Below are 23,790 nucleotides of genomic sequence, written 5' to 3'. Positions count from 1 at the left end.
ATGTTCTCTCTCTCTCTCTCTCTCTCTCTCTCTCTCTCTCTCTCTCTCACACACACACACACACACACACACACACACACACACACACACACACACACACACACACACACACACACACACACACACACGGATGCACATGTGATGAAACTCATACTGCCATCAAGCAGTTTGTTTGGGGATGGATGTGGTGGTCATGTTACTTTGACCTGTTCTCAAATATAATGTGATGGTCAAACTCTTGGCTTGCCGTCAACCTTCCACCAAGTTTGGCTAAGCGTGAATCACAGCTGCATGAGAATACTTGTACACTACTTGTAAACTTGATCACTTCATTACATAGTAAGTTTCAAAATCAGTCAGTGACAGAGTTCCATAGTGAAATATTTGTCAGCATCTACAAACCCACTGGACTGAACGAGGTCAAAGATATGCCATGTATAAGTAACGATATTATATGAATGCACCTAACAGTCTACCAATCCATCCATCCAGGTAACCATCCACTCACCTGTTGTAGATTCCTAGAACCTTAGGATGGCCTTAGTTATAACCAAATGCTTAAAAATCCATCCTTCCACCCAGGTGACCATCAAGCTACCTCTTTTTTTCAGGTTCCATGTATAAATAGTAGTATTGTAACTATGCACCAAACACTGCATTCATTCATTCATCCACCCAGCTACCCATCCACTCATCTGCTGTTGCTTTCAAAGGTCATAAAGAATGCCATCACACTCAGCTTTGAAAATAGCAATCTATCTATCCACTTACCTGCTGTTGCTTTTCAAGGTCGTAAAGACGACCAACACATTCAGCTATAAAAATAACAACCTATCCAAGCACGCATCCTGGTACCATCCACTCACCTGCTGCTGCTTTCCAGGGTCCTAAGGAAGGCCAGGGCGTCATGGGCCGACTCGACACGCCTCACCACCCGAATCTCGAAGGACGCTTGGGCTGGTCGGAGGGACTGGTAAATCTTCTGGAGGCGTAGGAGGCCTGGGTGAAAGAAAAACGAAAGAGAGTTGAGTCACCAAGTTCTGAAGCCGGGATAAAAAGAAGGTACAGTTGGCAGGCAACATACGAAGCTGGTACAGCACCAGTGTGTAGCAGAGGTATACTTGACAACCTTGACAATCACATTTTTTGGCGGCACTGACATGGATGAATGGAGGTGTTAAATGTTAGATGAAATGACCAAGTGACTATGGTGCATGAACGTCGGAAACTGTAGGTAGACCTCCACTTCACACAGACACTGTCCCAGGTTCATGTGCTGCCAACAGTGCAAAAAGTCTGAAGTCACATGTCACGGAAGGGGATGATGTTCTGGTGGGAATAAGTTCCAGAGATAGGAATTACACACACACACACACACACACACACACACACACACACACACACACACACACACACACACACACACACACTCGGCTCAAATATAACGTGGGATCTTGCCTGGTGAGTCGCGGGTGTACTCCGAGCACCAAACACTTATAAAACTGTACTCTGATATTAAAACCGAATTTTCTCCTCCTACCCCCGGGGGTACGGGGTTTTTCAAGAGTACTCCCCAGTATCCCTGCTTGTCGTAGAAGGCGACTAAAAGGGTTGGCGGAGGGTTAGTGCCCCTTCCCGGAAAACAACTAACTAAAAAGAGAAACAAGAAGCCTCGGACAAGGACTGACCAAACGATGACGACCCAGGACCGGACAAAGGACTTGGTAATGGCAACATGGAATGTAAGAGGAGCGAATGATGAGGTGAAAGAGAGAGAGATTGTCCAGGTGCTTGAGGGTGCGAAAGTTGATGTATGTGGAATAACTGAAACTAAATGAAGAGGAGAAAGTGTGAGAGAATGGGAGTATGGATGGGGTATATGTGCAGGAGTAGGTGAGAATGAGAGGGCAAAGGAAGGAGTATGTATAGTTGTGAGTAAAAGATGGAAGAAGAGCATAAAACAGTATGGATCACTTGGGTCAAGGATTGTGTGGGTAAGATTGAAAGTTGGAATACAAATGTGGGCGATTATGTGTGTGTATGCGCCAATGCAAGATCATGCTAGCAGAGTGAGAGAAGAGTTCTGGACAAATGTGGAAGTGTGCATGGAAAAGTTTGGAAGGAATGAGAAAGTGTTTTTGATTGGTGATATGAATGGTAAAGTAGGGAATGTGAAGATGGATGGAATAGTTGGTGAGTGGGGTGTGCCCAGTGAGATAGATGAGAATGGCAGTGCGTTAGTGGACATTTGTGCTGGGAGGGGGTTGGTGATAGCCAATACCCTCTTCAGGCATAAAATGATCCACAGGTATACATGGCGAATGATGAGAAGGGTGGGTGGTGAACTGAATGAAAGGAAGGCAATGATTGATTATGTGTGTGTGGATGAAAGGATGCGAAGATGTGTAATGGATGCAAGAGTTTATAGAGGTTGGGGGAGTGGACTTTCTGACCACTACTTGGTGGTGTAAGAATTAGGATCCAAGTAAGATGGAGAAATAGAAGAAGGGAGAGGCGAGAGGAAGGAGTAGTTGCAAGGAGAGTGGAAAGGTTACAAGAGGATGAGAAAAAGGCAGAGTATAAGAGAGAAGTGGAGGAACGATTGGGCAAATATGAATTGGAGCAGATGGGAGACGTGGAAGATGTGTGCAGGATATTTACAGAAGAAATATGTGCAGCATGTGATGTGGTGTGTGGGAGGAAGAGAAGACGAAGAGAGGTGCAAGGAACAGCGTGGTGGACTGAAGAGGTGAGACAGGCTGTGGCATAAAAGAAGAAAGCATACAATGAATGGATGAGAAATAGGGCGTGGAAGAAGTTGAGAGGCGGAAGAGAGAGTTATATGCAGAAAGAAAGAGAGAGGTGAAAAGATTAGTAAGAGAGAGTAAGAAGAGAGTGGATGAGGAATTTGGAAGGAATTTGAGTGTAAAGTGGAGGGACTGTAAGAAAATGTTCTGGAAAGAGGTGAATAGATTAAGACAGGGTGGAAGTGAAGTTAGCAGGGGAGTGACAGATAAAAATGGTAGATTACTAGTGGAGAAGGGAGAAAAAGTGAGCAGATGGAGAGAACACCTTAAGGAATTGTTGAACATACAGGATGGAAGTAATGCGAGTATAAGTGGCTGGGGAATGGCTGCGAGAAGGAAGGAGGTGAGAAGACAGGAAGAAATCAGTAGGATAGAAGTTGTGGAAGCAATGAAGAAAGTTAAATCGGGGAAAGCCCCAGGAATTGATGGAGTGTGTGGTGAAATGCTGAAGCATGGGGGAGAGATTGTAGTAGAATGGATGTGGAAGATGTGTAGATTGGCCTGGGAGGACGGTAGAGTCCCAGAGGATTGGAAGTCAGGTATAATTATTCCCTTGTACAAACGAAAAGGGGAAAAGAAGTGTGTGGTAATCATAGGGGCATTTGTCTTCTTAGTATAATAGGAAAAGTGTATGGTAGGATACTTATTGACAGAGTTAGAGTAAGAACAGAGGCATTAGTTGGAGAAGAACAGGGAGGCTTTAGGAAGGGAAGAGGTTGTGTAGATCAGATATTCATTCTTAGATCTTTAGTGGAAAAGTTTCTAGAGAAGGGAAAGAAGTTGTATGCGGCTTTCATGGATTTGGAGAAAGCATATGACAGGGTGGATAGACAAGGATTGTGGAAAGTATTAAGAATATATGGAGTTGATGGGAAGTTGTTGAATGTTGTGAAGAGTATATATGATGGTGCTAAGGCTGCAGTGCGTGTGGATGGTGACCTAAGTGAATTTTTCTCTTTGAAGGTTGGGTTGAAACAGGGATGTGTCATGTCTCCATGGTTGTTCAATCTGTACATGGATGGCGTAATAAAAAAGGTACAAGGTAGGGTAGTGGATGTTGGAGTGGCTTTGGTGAGAGAGGATAGTGTTTAGAAACTCCCTGTACTGTTGTTTGCAGATGATACTGTGTTGTTAAGTGAAGACGAAGGAGAGCTGCAAGGCTTGGTGGATGAGTCTGGGAGGGTGTGTAAGAAACGGAATCTAAAGGTGAATGTAGGGAAGAGTAAAGTGATGGTCTTTGAGAGAGGTGAAGTCAGTGAATGTACAGCGAGGTTGGATGGTGAGGAATTAGAAAATGTGAGTCCGTTTAAGTACTTGGGTAGTGTGATGAGTAAGGATGAAGGTTTGGAGGGTGAAGTGCTTGAAAGGGTACAGCAGGGAAGAAAGGTTGCTGGTTCTTTGAAAGCAGTGATAAGAAACAGGGAAGTGAGTATGGAAGTGAAAAAGTTACTACATGACAGTATTGTGATACCAACTCTAACGTATGGAAGTGAAGCTTGGACGTTGTTGGAAAGACACAAGTCAAGAGTGGGAGCAGTGGAAATGAGTTATTTAAGAGGAGCCTGTGGAGTCACATGGAGAAACAGGCTGACGAATGAGGATATAAAGGAGGGTTGTGGTGTGGATGTGGATGTGATAGGAAGCGTTATGAGGAACACACTGAGGTGGTTTGGCCACGTGGAGAGGATGGAGGGTGAAAGACTGACGAAGAGAGTGTATGTAAGTGAGGTGGAGGGGGGAAGAGGAAGGGGGAGGCCGTGGATGAGATGGAGGGATGGGGTGGAGAGGTATAGGAGAGAGGGGTGTGTGAGTTGGGAGCAGGGCAGTGAAATGGCGGGGGACAGGGTGAAGTGGAGGCGTTTGTTTGTGGCCACCCCAAACGGGATTGAGGCGTCTGACAATAGATAGATAGAAGCGTATTTCGGAAGGTGAATATGAGATGGGGAATGTATGAGAGTACAGAGTAAGTGAGAGCATAGCTAGAGGGATGTGATGAATACTGTGGTGCTAATCGACACTTGTTAACACTCAGATCTCGTGAGGTTTCCCAAACGGAGAGTAAAACCATCCAGCGTTAACCAAAGATAAGTTACTGTACCTGGTGGTCCAACCTTAATATCAGTGTGTGTGTGTGTGTGTGTGTGTGTGTGTGTGTGTGTGTGTGTGTGTGTGTGTGTGTGTGTGTGTGTGTGTGTGTGTGTGTGTGTGTGTGTGTGTGTTTCGAAAATATAAAAGCGTTCCAACCAATATGCAAAATAAAGCAGTCTCCATACATTTTATTGATGAGATCGCTTTGTTATTCGTACTGTCACATTAATATTCAGTCTTTTACATAATTTACTTTTATGGGGTTACAAGTGTGCACCCTTATCCGTATTTACAAACTCTCGCCTGAACATAAAAAGAATGAAAAATAACAATTGTTCGTCATTGGGCTGAATAAAATAAGTTGTGCATCAGATTGCTTTTATATATACTTCATTTCACTCGTCCATTTACCAAGCTATTCACAGTTCAAACTCTCGTAAAGTTCTGTATAACATTATTTGCATGTACAGTAAGTCGGCATCAAAAGGATTGTCTCCTTTCCTGTTTTTCTCTCCATGGACTATGAAAATCAGTATGGTGAATCCGCAAAGTCCGTGGAGAGAAAAGCATGGGAGATGAGAGGACTTTTGTTGCCGACCGTTCATTTTCTTCACTCACACAGCTACCAATACTTTACAGCTTATTACCTGTCTTCAGTTTAAATTATAAATATATCTCTGTATATACATTTGTCATCTTTTATCAACCAAACAATTCTCATAAGTAAGTTTTTTTTTTCATGATCATTTCTACACAGCTGATATCTGAAGGAAAAAATGAAAATAGAACAATTTCGATAATAGCTAACTTCACTCCAAGGACGTATCTATACAGAAGTTCGAGTGCTTCTGTGTGGAATATTGTTTAGTCATCACACTGCTAAACAGTCTCCTTCCACTTAAGTTCTTGGCCAACAGGAGGCGCCAAACTTGTGACGCTGCTCCTCCAAGCTCTGCCCATTATCCTGATTAACGAATGGGAGTGCTGGTACCCATGATGTTCCATTCATTGGTTCCTTTCACTGTGACCAGCTTGCCACCCACCTCACACACACACACAACCATCATCATAACCACCATCTTCAAACCACCCAACTATCACCATACCCTTTGCTAAAGTCCCTTCAGCCACGACTAAAACTACTATTGCTACCACTCCCACCACCACAACAGTAAAACCATCAATATCAACAAAGACCATAAAAACTACTGTAATTACTACAATTACAACCGCCACCCCGACCACCAACCACCACCACCACCACCACAACATGTGACCACCATCACTACACAAGCACAACCACAACAACCACACCAACAGCACCACCACAACTATTATTACCACAAGCATCACCGGAGCTGTCTACATTTATTCCTGTTTCAGTCAATATTTGAAATAATTTTACAAATCACTTCGCTAACTCCAAGTAAAACAAGTTGCGTAAAGCATTCTTAACATCTTTGGTACCATTAATAAGCATGCACACTTGTCCATTAATTGTAAATAATTACCCCACGCGAAAACCATCAAGTCTCTCTCTCTCTCTCTCTCTCTCTCTCTCTCTCTCTCTCAACTGACCATTATCGCCCCCCCCCTCTCTCTCTCTCTCTCTCTCTCTCTCTCTCTCTCTCAACTGACCACTATCGCCCTTTCCTCCGCTGTCAATCTGTGTCTAGCAAGCGTACAAGTTTCGACTGGAGAACAGAAATATAAATGGGTAATCCCCTTCTGTCGTCATAAAGGCAAAACAAACCAGAGAGGAGCGACTGAAATGGAGGCAGAAGGGAGAGGCAGAGGGAGGAAATGAGAGTAGAAGGAGGATTGGAGGAATAGGTATGGATGGATGAGGAGAAGTGGAGATATTTAAGCTAGGGTGGAAGGGAGTCACCACAAAAACAAGTGAAAGGAGTGGCTGACATGGAAGAAACCAAGGAGGAAGGCAAGGATGAAACCAGGGAGGGAGTGAAGGAAGAAACCAGGAAGGGAGGGAAGGAAGAAGCCAGGGAGGAAGGGAAGGAGGAAAGGATGGGTTACTGTAGGAATAAGGAAGTGTGGGGAGGGAGGAAAAGATATACAAGGATTAAAGGAAAGAAGGATTATCTACAGCTGATGAAAGAGAGAGGCAAGGAAAGAGGAAAAGACGAAGAGAGGTGGTGAAAAAGATGGAAGACAGGCAACAAAGAAGGGTGATACCAAGGATGGAAAGAGGGAAGCAGGGAGGGGTGGAGACAAAGGACGACTAATTTACTGTAAAAGAAACGGAGGGAAGAAGAATGGAAGAGAAAGAAGTAGTATAATGAATGGAGAAAAAAAGTAACTTAGATGGAGGGAGAGACAGAGGGAAAGAAGGAGAGAGAGAGAGAGAGAGAGAGAGAGAGAGAGAGAGAGAGAGAGAGAGAGAGAGAGAGAGGGAGGTCTGGAAGTGAGAAAAGGTGGTAATAAAAGTGAAAGGGGCAGCAGGAAAAAAGAATGGAGTAAAAAGTGACAAATGACATGGAAGACATAGGTGAATAGAAGTGATATCAAAAGTGGAATGATTTAGCAATGGAAACGAGAAAAGGGAGTAAAAGTTATGAGATGATGACAAGGAAGCCAATAAGTATCGCTGGATTTAACTGAGGAAGTGTATCATACAAAAGGAAAGAGGAAAGGAAGACATATGATAAGAAAAAGAAAAACACGGATATACTACATAAAACAGCGAACAATGAAGGTGTGTGTGTGTGTGTGTGTGTGTGTGTGTGTGTGTGTGTGTGTGTGTGTGTGTGTGTGCGTGCGTGCGTGCTTGTGTGTGTGTGTGTGTGTGTGTGTGTGTGTGTGTGTGTGTGTGTGTGTGTTTGCGTGCGTGCGTGCGTGCGTGCGTGCGTGTGTATGTGCGAGCACTCACGGTTGGAACAATTGTAGTTTTTTTGTTCTAATTAATGCAAAACACATTTTTATTCTCTCCTCAGCTGAGGGAGGATCTGAGGAGCCTAGTGTTAATACCATCAATATCAACCCTCTGAAGGTCAGTACAACTGTAGTGATCAGTTCTAACATCACACGATTTTACTGAGTTGAAAGGGTCCTAAGAGTGTCGGAGTGAAAGTTCCACACATCTCTGACAGTGGTAGTTGGCCCGTACGAGTATGCTCCCTAACAGATCCGTTGGCACTAACCTGGCCAGAGCGGGACAAGGAGGAAACATTTGGGCCGTAAATGTGACTTTCTATGGAACACTTTTCAGTCATCCGCTTTCCTCTCTCCTCCCTTTGTCACTTTCCCTCTTCTTCTTTTCCTTCTCCTCTCCCCCCACTCCCTACTCTTCCTCTTTCTCTCATTATCTCTTCATTTTTTTTTCCTTTCCCTCTCCACCTTCACCACTTCCTCCTCTGTCTTCTCTTCCATCAATTTCCATTCCTCCTCTCCCTTCTCCTCATCCGCACCAGCCTCTCCTTCTCCCTCTCTTTTCTCTCACCCTCTCTCCATTCATTTTTTTTGACTCCTTTCACCATTTCCTTCCCCAGGTTCTACTCTCCCACTTCCTCTTTCCTCCTCTCAATCTGTCACCATTTCTCCGTTCCTCCTCCTCCTCCTATATCTCTTAATTTTTCTTTTCTCTTCCGCCCCACCGCTGTCCCCGCCGTCGCTCATCTCCCCCACCACAACCACGTTCCCCTCTCTCTATCAGCTTCCCCTCTCCTTCCATCTTTACTAACCTTATTAGCTGTATTTTTCGTCCCCTTCATTACTATTTCCCTTATTCCCACCCTGTTTCTCCCCCACCTCCTCCCCGCCTTTCTACCCTCATCTTCCTCTCACGTCCTCTCTCCATCCCAACCGCTTGTCTCCTCCACCTCCTCCTCTCCTTTACTCTACCCCTCTCTACCTCATCAACTTCCTCCTTTCCCTCACTCTCTCTGCCCTAACTCCCCTTCTATAATCACACATTCATTCATCCCCTCTCTCCTCTTCCCCTCATCCCCAATATCTCTTACCTTCTCTTTCTTTCAAGTTTCCTTGAGTGTTAGTGAAAGCTGCCTCTTCTCTCTCTCCTGCTCCCTTCCATTACATTCCCCATCTCCTCTTCTACTTCTCCTCACTCCCTCTCTACTCATCAGCTATTCCTTCCCCTCTATGCAAACTTGTCTCTCTCCTTCCCCTATTCTCTCCCCCTCCTCTCCCTGCCCCTTTCCCTCATTCCCTCTCTACCTCCACCTCCTTCCCCTTCTCTGTTAGCTCCTCCTCTCTCCATCCATTCCTTCTGTCCGAAATCGCTCCCTGTTTCATCCACCTTCCTCCCTAACTCCACCTCCCTTTCCAACTCCTTCTCCTTTTCCAATCCACCTTCCTCTCAAACTCAACCTCTTTCTCAAATCCAACCTCCCTCTCAGACTCAACCTCCCTCTCAAACACAACCTCCCTCTCAAACTCCAACTCCAACTCCCCCTCTAACTCAACCTCTTCCTCTAACTCCACCTCCCCCTTGCTTCACCTCCCCCACTAACTCCCCCTCCCCCTCTAACTCCACCTATCTAAATTACTCTCCTTGCCTTCACTCACTCACCTCCTCCGTCCCCCTTTCCTCCTCCTCCTCTCTTGCCCACCTCTCTACCCCATCCTCCTTCCTTTCTTTCTACTACCTCCCACTTCCCTCCATCTCTCCTCTCCCTTCTCCTCCCCTCTTTCCCCTCACCCTCCCTCTTCCCCTCTCTATATCCCTTTACTCACTGATATCAGCTTCCTCTCCTCCACTCTCTCTCTCTCCCCTTACCTCATCGGCTCCTCCTTCCCATCTCTCTCTCGAATTCATCTTTCCATCACCTCCCTCTCGTCTCCTCTCCATCTTCTTTACTGACATTAATATTTCCTCTCTCTCTCTCTCTCTCTCTCTCTCTCTCTCTCTCTCTCTCTCTCTCTCTCTCTCTCCTAATTCATCCCAGTCAACTTCCTATCCTCCTCTCCCATCTCTACTCACATGCCCTCACTCTCTCACTTCCCCTTACTCCCCCACTTCATCCCATAATCAATCTCACCAACCCAGACTCAATCCTCCTCCTCCCCACTTAATGATTCTCACTCTGGTGTTTCAGCCATTTGGGTTATTATTGTTTTTCTTAGCCTCTTCCTTTTTTTTCACTGTCACTTCATTTTTTTGCCAGTCCCTTCCTTTTCGCATTATCTGATATAATTATTAATCAATCTTCCCATCTCCTTTCTTAATTACAATAGTCTGTCTCCAGTGAAGTATTCTTTGTTACTTTCAATGCCTCCTTGACTTTCCCCTATCGTTGTATCTTCTTTTTTTTTTAATATACTATTCCTCTTTCAGTACCTTTTTTTTTTTTTTGCCATTATCCGTTACCTATAGTCACTCTAACGATCTCAATAATTCCTTTTCAGTTATCATATATGGTGTCATTATTTTAGCTTATCATTCCTTTCCCAACCATTTTCTCACCTGACTTAACGATTACCTCTTCCTCATTTTCCTCTAAGCCTATGTATCCATTCGCCATTCCAGCTTACAACTCCTTTTCCACTTAGTTTCTCACCTGATTCCCTGATTATTTCTTCCTCATTTTCCTCTACACCTGCGGATTTATTCCCATTGATCATGTTCTGACAGGTACTAAATCTTACCATTTATTCAATAAGTCGTGAGAAAGGAACACTACCTTGAAAAGTGTAGGCTGAGTTACATTCTAGGTCGCTTTGAAGATTCCCTAACATCAATTCCTTAGCGATTTATTCTGCACATTACAGTTCACCATCCACATAAAAGTTACTGATGCAAACTATTGGAGGTAATGAAACAGTATAAATAACGGAAAGTTATGTGATATAGAAAAATAAATAAATAAATCGCTGAGGAAGAGGTGCTACGAAGCCTCCAATGCCACCCACAATACGCCCCAACATTTGACAAGGCTCGTATTGTGAACAGCTAAAGAGACAAGCAAGCAGCTCTTCTCTATACTACACGGTTTTTACTTTAACTTGACCGAAAATTGTCATATCTCTATCTTGAATATTGAGTTGGAACAAGAGGTAATCACTCGAATTTGATGCTGGTCACAATGAAGTGCTATGGACAGGGAGTAGGCTCGTTGCGTTGTAGTTTTCAGCCGCTGAGCTACGTAAAATAAGCTGCAAAAGGATGAAAACCTGGGCCAAGTTTAAGCAAAAAGAATATAACTTATTTTTGTAGCCTATGCGGTGTTCAAATGTTATTCATGGAATTAATACCAGTATTACAAAGGTATTAATAACAGACAAGAGAATAGTAAAGCGGAATAAGAAAATAATGTCACTAAGTCAAGGTGGTAGCGACTTTCATTAACCAACAAGAATACGAGTCAGCATCGGTCAGCTTACTCTCACCCCACACACAATTTACACTTACTTTGCTCTCTCTCTCTCTCTCTCTCTCTCTCATCAGCCGCAGAATCATCTTTCCTTGAGAGAGAGAGAGAGAGAGAGAGAGAGAGAGAGAGATTGTAAGACAGACTGTGGGGGAAAGGATGAATTAATGAGAAGGGGAAACGCGTCAGGAGATGCTAACAAGAATGAGAAGACGAGGAAAAGTAAGAAGAAGGAAGGAGGAGGAGGAAGAAAGGAAAAGGAAATAACTGCACGAAAATTTTGTTTAAGAAAGGGAGGGTGAAGAAGAGGGAAAAAGGTAAAAAAATGGACTAAAAAGAACAATGAGGATGAGGACAAGAAACCACAAGAGGAAAAGGGTGAAGAAATCTATAACCAATATAAAAGGAGAAAAGTTGCCCAGAAAGGAAGCCTGGAGGAGAGGAAGAGAAACTGAGAGAAAAAGTTGAAGTGAGAGAAAGAGAGGAAATTCACACATCAGAAGTGAATGATAACTTACACTAAAGATCTAACTAAAATGTGTGAGGAAAAGAAAGAGATGGACGGAAGAGAATTATAAGAAAAACTAAAAAGAATGTGAATCCGTCGCAAAGGAGAAACAATGTAGGTAAATGGAAAGACACATAAGACAGATAGAGATTGCTAAACATAAAATACATAAATATAAAAATATACCTCAAATTAATAACCAAATAGACAATCACAAGCTTGCAATCACTCATACTTAGAAATATAAACAGGCTATACATATATACAGACAAACTCTAGTTAGACAGATAAGACAGCCAAATGCTGATAGATGCTGGACAGACAGACGGCCAGATAGTCAGATAAATAGGCAGACTTCCATCTTTTCACTGTACCCAATGTTCGAACTTGATATTTCAATTTCAAGAGTCGTATAATATTCTTCCCAATCTTTTTCATTACTTAGGATTCGTGCCCCAACATCTTGTACAACCAGACTGACAGAGACAGCCGGACAGGCAGAGACAGGCAGACCGACGGACTGACAGACAATGCAAGAGATTATAAAACAGAGGTTCTCATTTTATATTCAGTCCAAATCCTGTTGTACATTTGATCGAGATTTAATTCCTTCTATAAGCCCCCAAATACACAGACACAAATAAGTTACATATGACTGGCTGACAAGACTGATATAGATAGACAGACAGACAAACTACATTTGATAAACAGAAAAAACAGATAGACAGACAGACAGGCAGAAAGACATAGATACAAATATACAGACAGACAGACAAATATACAGTGAGACACTAACCCACAGAATTCTTTCCAAATCTTATTCTATCTTAATTATCTGATACTTTTTGCAAACCTCGAGACTAATTGACAGTGAGTTACCGACAAACAGATATAGATATAGACAGACAGACAGATAACATAGCATGATACAGACAGACACACAGACAGACAGACAGGTATATGCGGGAAAACAATCATGCTTAAACAGCGGAAGACTCGTTTCCAGTTAAAAAAATAAAAAATAATAAAAATCGCAAAATGTTCTCCAAACATTTTTATATGCTTAACAGATAATAATTATAATTACCGAAAGGAGAATGTACAGTAATATTTTATCCCCCCCGCTGCCTCTTGTTCTACTTCATACCAGCGCTCTTTGCCACACCCACACGACTTTATATCTGACTTGACTGACCTTAAAACTGCAAGTATATATAGTATCTGGGACTGGTAACTAGAGTCACCTTTATCAGACTCTTCTTCATTAAGGCCTTTGGAATGATCTTACAGTCCAAGAAATGTTAGAAGACGAGTAAGTAACCACCAAAAGACGGGCGCAAAGCCAATCAACACCCAAACAACCCTTCCAATACAGGCATGTTTATCTGGCACTGAACGCGGTAATGATGCGACTCAAGTTCGATTCGAAGAAGCCCTTTAACCTATTCAATCTGCAACTTGTTTCATATGAGCCACAAATACAAGCAAATCTATGTAATGACGTAAAAGAAACAATCATCGTGAATTATCATGCACTCACAAATGATCCCTCTCTACTCTTTTCAAATTCTTACTCAATATTCCGTTCTCACACTTAATCCCTACCTCCATGTCACCAAAGCGAGAAAGACAGACATACGCAGAGACACACAGACAAATATGGAAAATTAATGCCTGATATAAATGGAAAAATAAAACAGATAAATATATTGGTAGACTATTCTTCTCCCAAAATCTTATAAACTCTTGCCTCGTCCCATGTGCCCTGCGTCCTGTCAGTAACATTTCAACATGGCGGAAATCAGGGAACAAGCAGAGAGTTTTTCGTCTCTGATGAAACCCTCGACTGGCTCTGAGTGATTGAAAGACAGGAAGTGGAGAGAAGGGAAGAAGAAGAAGAAGATTGACGACGACGACGACGATGACGACGACGACGACGACGATGATGATGATGATGAAGAAGGAGAGAGAGAGAGAGGAAGAAGAGGTGAGACGAAGAAAGAGCGGAAGGGGAAGTGAGACGGAGAGGTGAGAAGAAGAGGAGATGAGAAAAGGAGGAGGTAAGAGGAAGAGGAGGCGAGAGGAAGAGGAGGTGAGAGGAAGAGGAGAGAGGAGAAGGGAAGGTGAGACGAGGAGAGGGGGAAAGGGAAGGTGAGAAGAGAAGAGAGGGGAAGGGAAGGTGAGAAGAGAGAGGGGAAAGGAAGGTGAGAAGAAGAGAGAGGGGAAGGGAAGGTGAGAGGAGGAGAGAAGGGAGGGAAGGTGAGAATAGGAGAGAGGGGAGGGCAAGGTAACAAGAGGTGAGAAGAGGAGTGACAGGAAGAGTGGGAAGGGGAAGAGCAGGTGAGGGAGATGAGGAGAGGGAAGAGGAGGAGGAATTGAAAGGTAGGAAGAGGAGAGAGGGGAATGCGAGTAATTGTGAGGTATATGGATGAGGGAGTGGAGGAGGAAGTAATGGAAGCAGGTGAGGGGATGAGTATCAGGAAACATTTCAGGAAAGAGCAAAGTGCGAAGAGAAATAGGAAGTCTTATAGAGGCGGAAGAAAGGACAAGAGGGAATGAATGCAGTGATTATCTATCCTTCATGGGGATGAACAGACATAGAGCACATGAATGATACACAATTATATTTGTTCCATGAGAAACTGCGTCAGAGACCTTTCGAAAACTACAGAAGTATTTTATTTAGCAACGTTATTAGTTAGTATTTGCTGGATAAAGTGAGTGTATTGTGGTAGTAGTTGCAACCTCAGGCTCATCTGAAACGTGAACTCACTGGACAGCAGGATTAAGTTGCCCTCCACCCGCAGTCAAACATTCTCCTTCGGTAGATAGCGAAGTTGTTGGGGGATATTTGTAATAACCGGGCAACTGGACAGCCTGGTTGTATCGGTGCCACCACATGAAGGCGTCCCTCTCCAGCACCGGCTCAAGGAGTAAAGCAATCATTCAAGATGCAGAACACAGCTAGTGAGTACAGTCGTCTGGAAAATGCAAGAATAAAGCAAACCCCTTCAATCCAATGCCATAATTTTTCTTTACTACTTACAATTGTGTTAACGTTGGAGAAAATATAGTGACGGGGTTAAAAGCAATCACCTAATAATCCCTTTACCATCTGATTCCTATCCCTGTGCTGAATAAAACCGTTGAAGGTAGGAAGACCATGCCAAAAATTGTCAAACTACTGATGGAGGTTAAATGTGTGAACGTGAACCCAGTAGACTGCAAACTGACTCTCCTCCTTTTGCGGGCTAGGGAGGGAGTTGACAGGTGTTTGTAAAACCGTGTAGCGGAGCTGCCCTGTTATACTGATGCCACAACGAGAAGGCATCAATGCTCTGGACTTGAAAGGGGTGAGACAAGTATTTTCATAAGGTGCACAGAATACCCGTAAATGATTTCGTTACCAAATGTCTAACTACGAGTATACTACATTAACTTGGAGTAAAACTGCCATCTGTTCATCTTGAATGCCGAGTTGCGGCAATAAACTGACACTCCAATATGGTGCTAGTCATGAAGAAGTGCCATGAGAAGGATGTAGAACCACAGCATTGTCTTTTCTGCCAATGACCAATGTTGAAGAATCCCCTCCCCCACCCCCAAAAACAAAAGAAAGACAAGAAAACCCTGGCCAAGCTATAAAATCAGTATATATAGGCACAACTGGTAACGAGTAATCCATGCCGACTTGCGCTGCTCACTGCATGAAAATAATAAACGTCATGATAAAATCAACACACCACTACGATGATGACGCTAATTCTACACTGCTACTCTCTAATTATTTTATTCAATTAAGAAGGGTCTATGATAGTGACAAGGTTTGAAACTGCCTCCATGAGCTTCTGAAATTCAACTGAGATTTCCTTTTAATCTTGCTACTGCTAGATGATTCTACTGCCAATTAAGATCTTCAGCAGTGAAAGGATTAATGAAGGCTGCATCTTACATATGAATGTTTCAGTAGCAGGACGTCCTTTTCATTTTATTACTAACCCCATTTTTTTTCCTGCATCAGACTCTGGACATAGGCTACACACTCCACTTCCGAGGTCCATTAGTCCAGCCACGACACACCACCAAACGATTGATCCCCAGCGACCCCTACAAGTCCCTTAACACTTTGGCACTAACATCCATCATCTGTTTATGTACGCTACGAAATTTCACATGGTAATAAGGGTGGTGGTGATTTTATGAGGAGTTAGTGAAGCCATAAGGAAGAGCAAAGAATATGCTGATAATCTGTTATGTTTTGTTTTGTTTTTGTGTTCCTTCCTTAAAACCATTCCCCCATTTTCTCTCCCATATTCTTCTCAAAGTCTCCTCTCATTATCCTCCTCGTGAATCTCATTATCATTCATATTACTCAGATGCTCTCACATTTCACTCATCTTTTTTCACTCTTGATCCTTTATTTTTCATATTTTTTCTTTCTTTCATCTCCCTCTCGACAATACATTACCCTCTCATAGGCTAATCCACCTCAAATTTTTCATTTCACGTTCTTCTCTTTAATCACATGCCTTTCCTAATGTCCCTTTCACATTTTCCTCTCTTTCAATTCTTTTCATTTCTTCCTTTCTGCCTCTCTTCATTGCCATGTTTATCCACATTAACTCGTACCCAAAGGATTCATTAAGCTCCCATTTAATACTAAACTCAAGCTTCTGGGGCACATGGAACGGAACTAGTGGATAAATTATAGTGTACAAGAGTAAGGCAATGGATAAAGTGGAAAGGCATAGGGTAGGAAGGCCACTATTACTCTTTCTTGCCACTACATTATCCCTCGCAGAAAGCCTCGTGGTGAAGGAGTGAATGTCAGTAGTACGCTATTACATTATCAACAGCCATATCTTAGGCCTCCTATACCGGTCGCGTTGGCCAGTTTCTCTTGTGCCCCGCCCCCTTGGCCACGCCCACTCACCCGTCGGCCCGAGTAGGAGTTCTGAGCCAGTCTTTGCCGTGCCAATGTTGGGTAAACATGTCAGGTGCTCTCGCTAATCGAAGCAACAAAACTTGCTTAAAACCTTAACTGCAATGATACCTTTTCCATTTAACTAGGAAATGTTTTGTATTAAAGGATGTTGGAAAAAAAAGTACCAAGGAACGTCATCGGCCTGAAAGGTTTGTAAAGTAACGAAAGTTCCCTCTATGAAAACAAAAAGGTACATATTCTACAAAGAACTTAGTGTTTTAACATTTTTCCTTAAATATGGTATCCACACACACACACAAAACCCTTTTCTCTCTATAAGATTTCACTGATTTCACGTGTATAGAATGAGGTATCTCATTTCGAAGCGAAGCCAGTGACATTTCGTTTTCCTACTTCTATGTTCAAACCTCTGATATAAAGGATTTACACAGGGAAAATTACAATATGGTTATGATACTGTGGTAACTTACCAGCCATGACAAATAGGTGACTTAATATGTTTAACAGCAATAGTGACACAGCTGCGATGTGTTATTGCCAAGCTCCGAACTTTCTTGGCGGCAATCAGCTGCAGTCACGGGAGGAGGCAGGTTGGTTCTTTTCAAACATTTTGATTCAGGTACCAAATTTTAGTGCTTCCTTTGTCATAAAGAAATGAATTCAAAGTCTATCTATCTATAGCCCGACGCCCTAATCCCGCAAAGGGTGGCCACAGACAAAACGCCTCCAAGTCGCTCTGTCACCCACCATTTGACTACCCTCCCCCCAAATCACCCCCCCTTCCTCATATACTTCTCTACTCCATCCCTCCACCTCATCCTCGTTCTACCCCTCCCTCTCCCTCCCTCCACCTCACCTACATACACGCTCTTAGTCAGTCTTTCATTCTCCATTCTCTTCACATGTCCAAACCACCTCAGTGTATTTCTCCTAATTTTCTCAACCACATCCACATCCACCCCACAACGTTCCTTCACTTCTTCATTCGTCAACCTGGCCCTCCACGTCACTCCACATGCTCCTCTCAAGTAACTCTTTTCCACTGCTCTCACTCTTGACTTGTTCCCCTCTTGCAAGGTCCACGCCTCGCTTCCATACGTCAGAGTAGGGATCACAATACTATCATGCAGTGACTTCTTAACTTCCATACACACCTCCCTATTTCTCATCACAGCTTTCAGTGTACCAACAACCTTCCTTCCCTGCTGTACCGTTTCACGCACTTCATCCCCCAAAGTTCCATCCTTATTCATCACACTACCCAAGTACTTGAATGCACTCACATTCTCCATATCCTCACCATCCAACCTCACTGCACACTCTGTGACTTCATTCCTCTCAAACACCATAACTTTACTTTTGTTTACATTAACTTTCAGATTCCTCCTCCTACACACTGTCCCAAATTCATTCACCAAACCTTGCAACTCCCATTCATCTTCACTCAACAACACTGTATCATCAGCAAACAGCAACACCGGAATCTTCCAAATCTCACCCTCATTCATTAGAGCTACCCCCACATCCACTGCCCTACCTTGCACCTCCTTTACAACCCCATCCATGTATGTATTAAACAGCCATGGAGACATCACACAACCCTGTTTCAGTCCCACATTGAGATCAAAGAATTCACTCAGCTCACCATCCACTAACACCGTAACCCTAGCTCCCTCGTACATACTCTTCACAGTACTCAACAATTTCCCCTCCACTCCATTTATTCTTAATACCTTCCACTTACCTTGCCTATCTATTCTGTCATAAGCTTTCTCCAAGTCCATGAAGGCAGCATACACTTTCCTTCCCTTCTCTAGATACTTCTCCACTAAACATCTTAGAACAAATATCTGATCTACACACCCTTTTCCCTTCCTAAATCCCCCTTGTTCTTCTCCAACTAGCTCCTCTGTCATATGCCTAACCCTATCAATGAGTATTCTACCATATATTTTACCAGTCACACTAAAAAGGCAAATACCCCTATGGTTACCACATACTTCTCTCTCCCCTTTTCCTGTATAAAAGAACAATTATACCTGATTTCCAGTCCTCTGGAACCCTTCCCTCTTCCCAAGCCAATCTACACAACTTCCATATCCACTCCACAACAATCTCACCCCCATACCTCAGCATTTCACCACACACTCCATCAATTCCTGGGGCCTTTCCCAACTTAATCTTCTTCATCGCTTCCACTACTTCAGACCTACTGATCTCTTCCTCCCTCCTCTCATCTCTTCTTCTCCTAGCCATTCCCCAACCACTTATATTCCCACTGCTCTCACTCTCTACATTGAACAAATCCTCAAAGTGCTCTTTCCATCTCCTCAATTTCTCTCTCTTCTCCACCAACAATCTATTATTCCTATCTTTCACTCCTCTACTATTTCCCATTTCACACTGCCTTACTTTCTTTATCTCCTTCCAAAACAATTTCTTACTCTCCCTCCATTTCACACTCAGATTCCTCCCAAACTCTTCATCCACTTTCTTCATACTCTCCTTCACCAGTCTCTTAACCTCCCTTCTCCTGCTCACATATATCTCTCTCTTCTCTCTCTCATCTTCTCCCCTACCTCTACTCGATAACTATTCACTATATGCCTTCTTCTTTTGTTCCACAGCTCGTTTCACCTCATCATTCCACCATGCTGTCCCTTGCACACCCTTGCATCTCCTCCTCACTCCACAAACCACCTCACACGCTGCGCCTATCTCTTTCGTGAATATCTTATATACGTCTTCCACCCCTTCCATCTGCTCTAGCTTATATCTTCCCAATCATTCTTCCACTATGCTCTTATACTCTGTCATTTTCTCACTATCTTGCAATTTCTCCACTCTTCTCACAGGAGCTGCTTCCTCCTGTCGTCCCCTTCATCTCCTCAACCACTTTCTTTGCAGCTCTACCTTGGCCATCACTAAGTGATGGTCCGAGACTCCATTCCCCCACCCTCTCCACACTCTTGCATCCAACAATTGTCTTCTCATTCGTTCATCCACACACACGTAGTCTATAATTGCCTTTCGTTCAACAAGTTCACCATCCATCCTCCTCGTTACTCTCCATGTATACCGATGGATCATCTTATGACGAAAGTAGGTGTTGGCTATTGCCAACCCCTTACAAGCACAGATGTCCACCAAAGCACTACCATTCCCATCCACTTCAGCTGGCACACCCCACTGATCAACCACTCCATCCACTTGTACATTCCCAACTTTGCCATTCATGTCTCCAATCAACAGCACTCTCTCGCTCCTCCCATACTTGTCCATACATGCTTCTACTCTCGCCCAAAACTCATCTTTCACTCTTGCCACTCGATCCTCTGTCAGGGCATACACATATACAATCGCCCACACTTGTATACCTACTTTCATCCTCACCCATACATTCCTTGCACCCACTGTTCCATACTCTTTTATATTCTCCTTCCACTTCTTGCTTATCATCAGACATACTCCCTCTCTTGCCCTCTCATTCTCACTGACTCCCGCACATATACCTAAACCATATTCCCATTCTCTCACCCTTTCACCTTTCCATTTAGTTTCAGTCAGTCCACATATATCCACTTTTGCATTCTCAAGCACCTGAACAATCTCTCTCTTTCACTTCATCATTCACTCCTCTCACATTCCACGTTCCCACCCTAAGAATATCCTTTGTCCGTTCCTTAGTCGTCAACGTATGGTCCGTCTGGGTCCGAGGCGTTTTATTAGCTTTTTTAGTTAGTTCTTTTTACGGGGTGGGGCATTAACCCACCACCAACCCTTTTAGTCACCTTGTACGACAAGCAGGGATACTGGGGGAGTATTCTTGAAACCCCCCTACCCCCAGGGGGGGGTAAATAATACAATAATATTTCGTGGTAAAGCTCATTATTCTATCAATAAGAATAATTATCTCAGCCAATCAGCAACAAGTAGAGCTGGAAGAGGGCGGGGCATCAGTAGGGGGCGGGGCACATGAGAAACTGGCCAACACGACTGGTATAGGAACGGGGACCCTGGTGGTTGATGCTGTTCCTAAAACCTGTTAATTAATCAGACGAAATTCGTACAAGCCCCTGTGATATTCTGCTGTTTATAAACAGCTGGCTAATTTATATAATTACGTCTAACTACACTACAACGGATACAGTTCACTAATTAATGATTGCCAACATTCCAAAAGGAAGGAGGGATAGTTCCCACAAAAAAAAAAAAAAAAAAAAGTCGCCAGCACTCAGACTCCTAGTTTGTTACCACTGTGGATTCGTGTCTCCACAATTCACGCACTTCACGAAATATACGAAATGTGTGTGCTTACAGGGTCTGACCACTGATCGCATAAAACCCATTGTAAGGTATAATAATAATAATAATAATAATAATAATAATAATAATAAAATAATAATAATAATAATAATAATAATAATAATAATAATGAGAGGTATCTAGCTAGTTACCCAAGGAACAAGAGTACCATGCTTGAAGTAAAATAATGAGGAAATATGGAAATGGTCCCCAGTTTGACAATGGTCCCCAGTTTGACAAGTGTTTGGTGGAAAGAACGAAAAAAAAAATGTGCACCTACTGTAGGGTCTGCACATATGAAGACCACAATAAATAGATAACCCTATGCCAAATTACACGGCCAGTCACTCGGGAAGTAAAATAAATCTGACATTAATTTGCTGCACCTCTCAATGCCCATATCTTTAACATCTGAATGCCAGAGTTTCTCTCAAAAGAATAACGTAATCCTGAGGTTCCATAGATTGATTTCCCAGGTGAATCAAAACAAGCAAAACTTGTGCTCGAATCAGATTTAAACACTGGCAGCTAGAACTTCTTAAACTGACAGCTAGGACTTTTAACTGTATATTTAAACATTGGTAGCTAGGACTTCTTAGATAAAAAAAAAACATTGGCAGCTAGGACCTCTCAGCTTTTAACACTGCCTACTAGAACTTCTTAGATTTAAACACTGACTGCTAGGACTTCTTAGATTTAAACACTGACTGCTAGAACTTCTTAGATTTAAACACTGATTGCTAGAACTTCTTAGATTTAAACACTGACTGCTAGAACTTCTTAGATTTAAACACTGATTGCTAGAACTTCTTAGATTTAAACATTGACTGCTAGAACTTCTTAGATTTAAACACTGATTGCTAGAACTTCTTAGATTTAAACATTGACTGCTAGAACTTCTTAGATTTAAACACTGACTGCTAGGACTTCTTAGATTAAAACACTGACTGCTAAGACTTCTTAGATTTAAACACTGATTGCTAGGACTTCCCAGAATTCAACAAAGGTTGCTAGGACTTCCGCCGGAATAGGATAGCCAAGTATATCATATAGCAAATAATGGACTAACAATACTATTACCAAAAACAATTAATTAATAACTAATGATAAAACTATTCTAAATTTTAAAACCCGTCACAAAAGTAAAGCAATAACCTGACATTAAGGCCTGTAGTCACGTCGGTTAAGGAAGCTCCCGAATACCTTTACTTTAGTCATTTATTTTGCTTATTTCTCCTTACTGTCCTCTTCTGTGTTTTGTAAATTCTTCTCACATCGTTTCACTTTACATACAGAACGTACAAAACGACATTAATCAGCCATATCTAAGAATAAATCGTTAAGAGGTGTTCAGGAGCCTCCTTATCCGACGAGAAAAACGGGCATAAGTCTCTCAAGGTCGCGTCTTCCTTTTTTACTCGTATTCCCGCTATTAACAAACGATTTAATACAGATCAGTGAGTCAAAGGAACCATCCTCTATTCATTTACAGATAACACCAATCTATGTTACTGTGTTATAGGGGCCGGGGAATGGGACTACTGGTACTATTAACTTTATCATTTTCCTAACAACCCCGTATTATATCACACTGACGAAATAAACCTAGTGCTTTGTCGTATGGGCGTGACAATTAAAGCTTTATATTTTAGTTAAAGTTTGACGATAATATTCTAAGGGTTGGATACAGAAGGCTGATGTTAATGGAAGGTGAGATGAAGGGAGAAAATGTGAAAAATAAATATTGAGAGAGAGAGAGAGAGAGAAAGAGAGAGAGAGAGAGAGAGAGAGAGAGAGAGAGAGAGAGAGAGAGAGAGAGAGAGAGAGAGAGAGAGAGAGAGAGAGAGAGAGAGAGAGAGAGAGAGATGGGCAGGACTCTGTGATTCAGCCGAGACCATCAGAGAAATCCACCGAGTTCAGGAACGTCATCTGTCATCACCACTTACTGTCATCACCACTCAATCATTACAACTTAGGCCTACTGTCATCTCCACTCACCGTCACCACTCTCACCACTCACTGTCATCACCACTCACTGTCATTACCACGTACTGTCAATTCCACTCACCGTTATCACTGTTAACACTCACTGTCACCACCACTCACTGCCATTACTGTCATTACTCATCATTATTCATCACCACTCATCACCATCACTATCACCACCATCATTACCCCTAACTTTCAAAATTGTCATTACCAGTCACTGTCATTATCTTCACTGCCATCACTCATCACCACTCACCACCATCACTCACCACCACTCACATCACCACCCACGGTCATCACAATTATCTCCCATCACTGGCATCAGCGTCATGACTAATGACAGTCAACACAAATCACTGTCATCGCTACTCACTGCCATGACCATTGTCATCACAGCCATCAACCAATGGCCTCACTGCCATTACCATTCACTGGTATCACCATTCAGTCACTACTGTCATTGGAACTATCACCACTCACTGTCATCACCAATCAGACGACACTTACATCACACATCACTATCATCACCATTCAGTCATCATCAACAAGTTATCACTTTCATCATCAATCGCTACCATCGTCATTCATCATTTTCATCACCCATCATTATCAACACTTTCATCGCCACTCACTGTCATCACCAACCTGTCATCAATCACTATCATCACCCATTTTATCATCACTCATCGCCACTTATTATCATCGTTTTCAACACAATTCACAATCATGGCTTTCAACAACTCACTATCACTCACCACAGCTCACTGTCAATTTCATAACTCAAAGTCACTTTCACCACAACCC

The 23,790-nt window shown here is 42.8% G+C and overlaps 1 pseudogene; it reads right to left on the bottom strand.

Moving 5' to 3' along the window:
• LOC145413476 (glutamate receptor 1-like) overlaps positions 1 to 23,790 on the bottom strand; it is an 806,335-nt pseudogene that overhangs the window by 192,048 nt on the left and 590,497 nt on the right.

Source organism: Coenobita brevimanus, chromosome 1 (genome assembly GCF_032717465.1).
Source record: "Coenobita brevimanus isolate Jiangsu-jjx chromosome 1, ASM3271746v2, whole genome shotgun sequence".
Taxonomy (NCBI): Eukaryota; Metazoa; Arthropoda; class Malacostraca; order Decapoda; family Coenobitidae; genus Coenobita; species Coenobita brevimanus.
The sequence above is the reverse complement of the archived record's forward strand: the minus strand, read 5'-3'. Positions and strand labels throughout refer to the sequence as shown.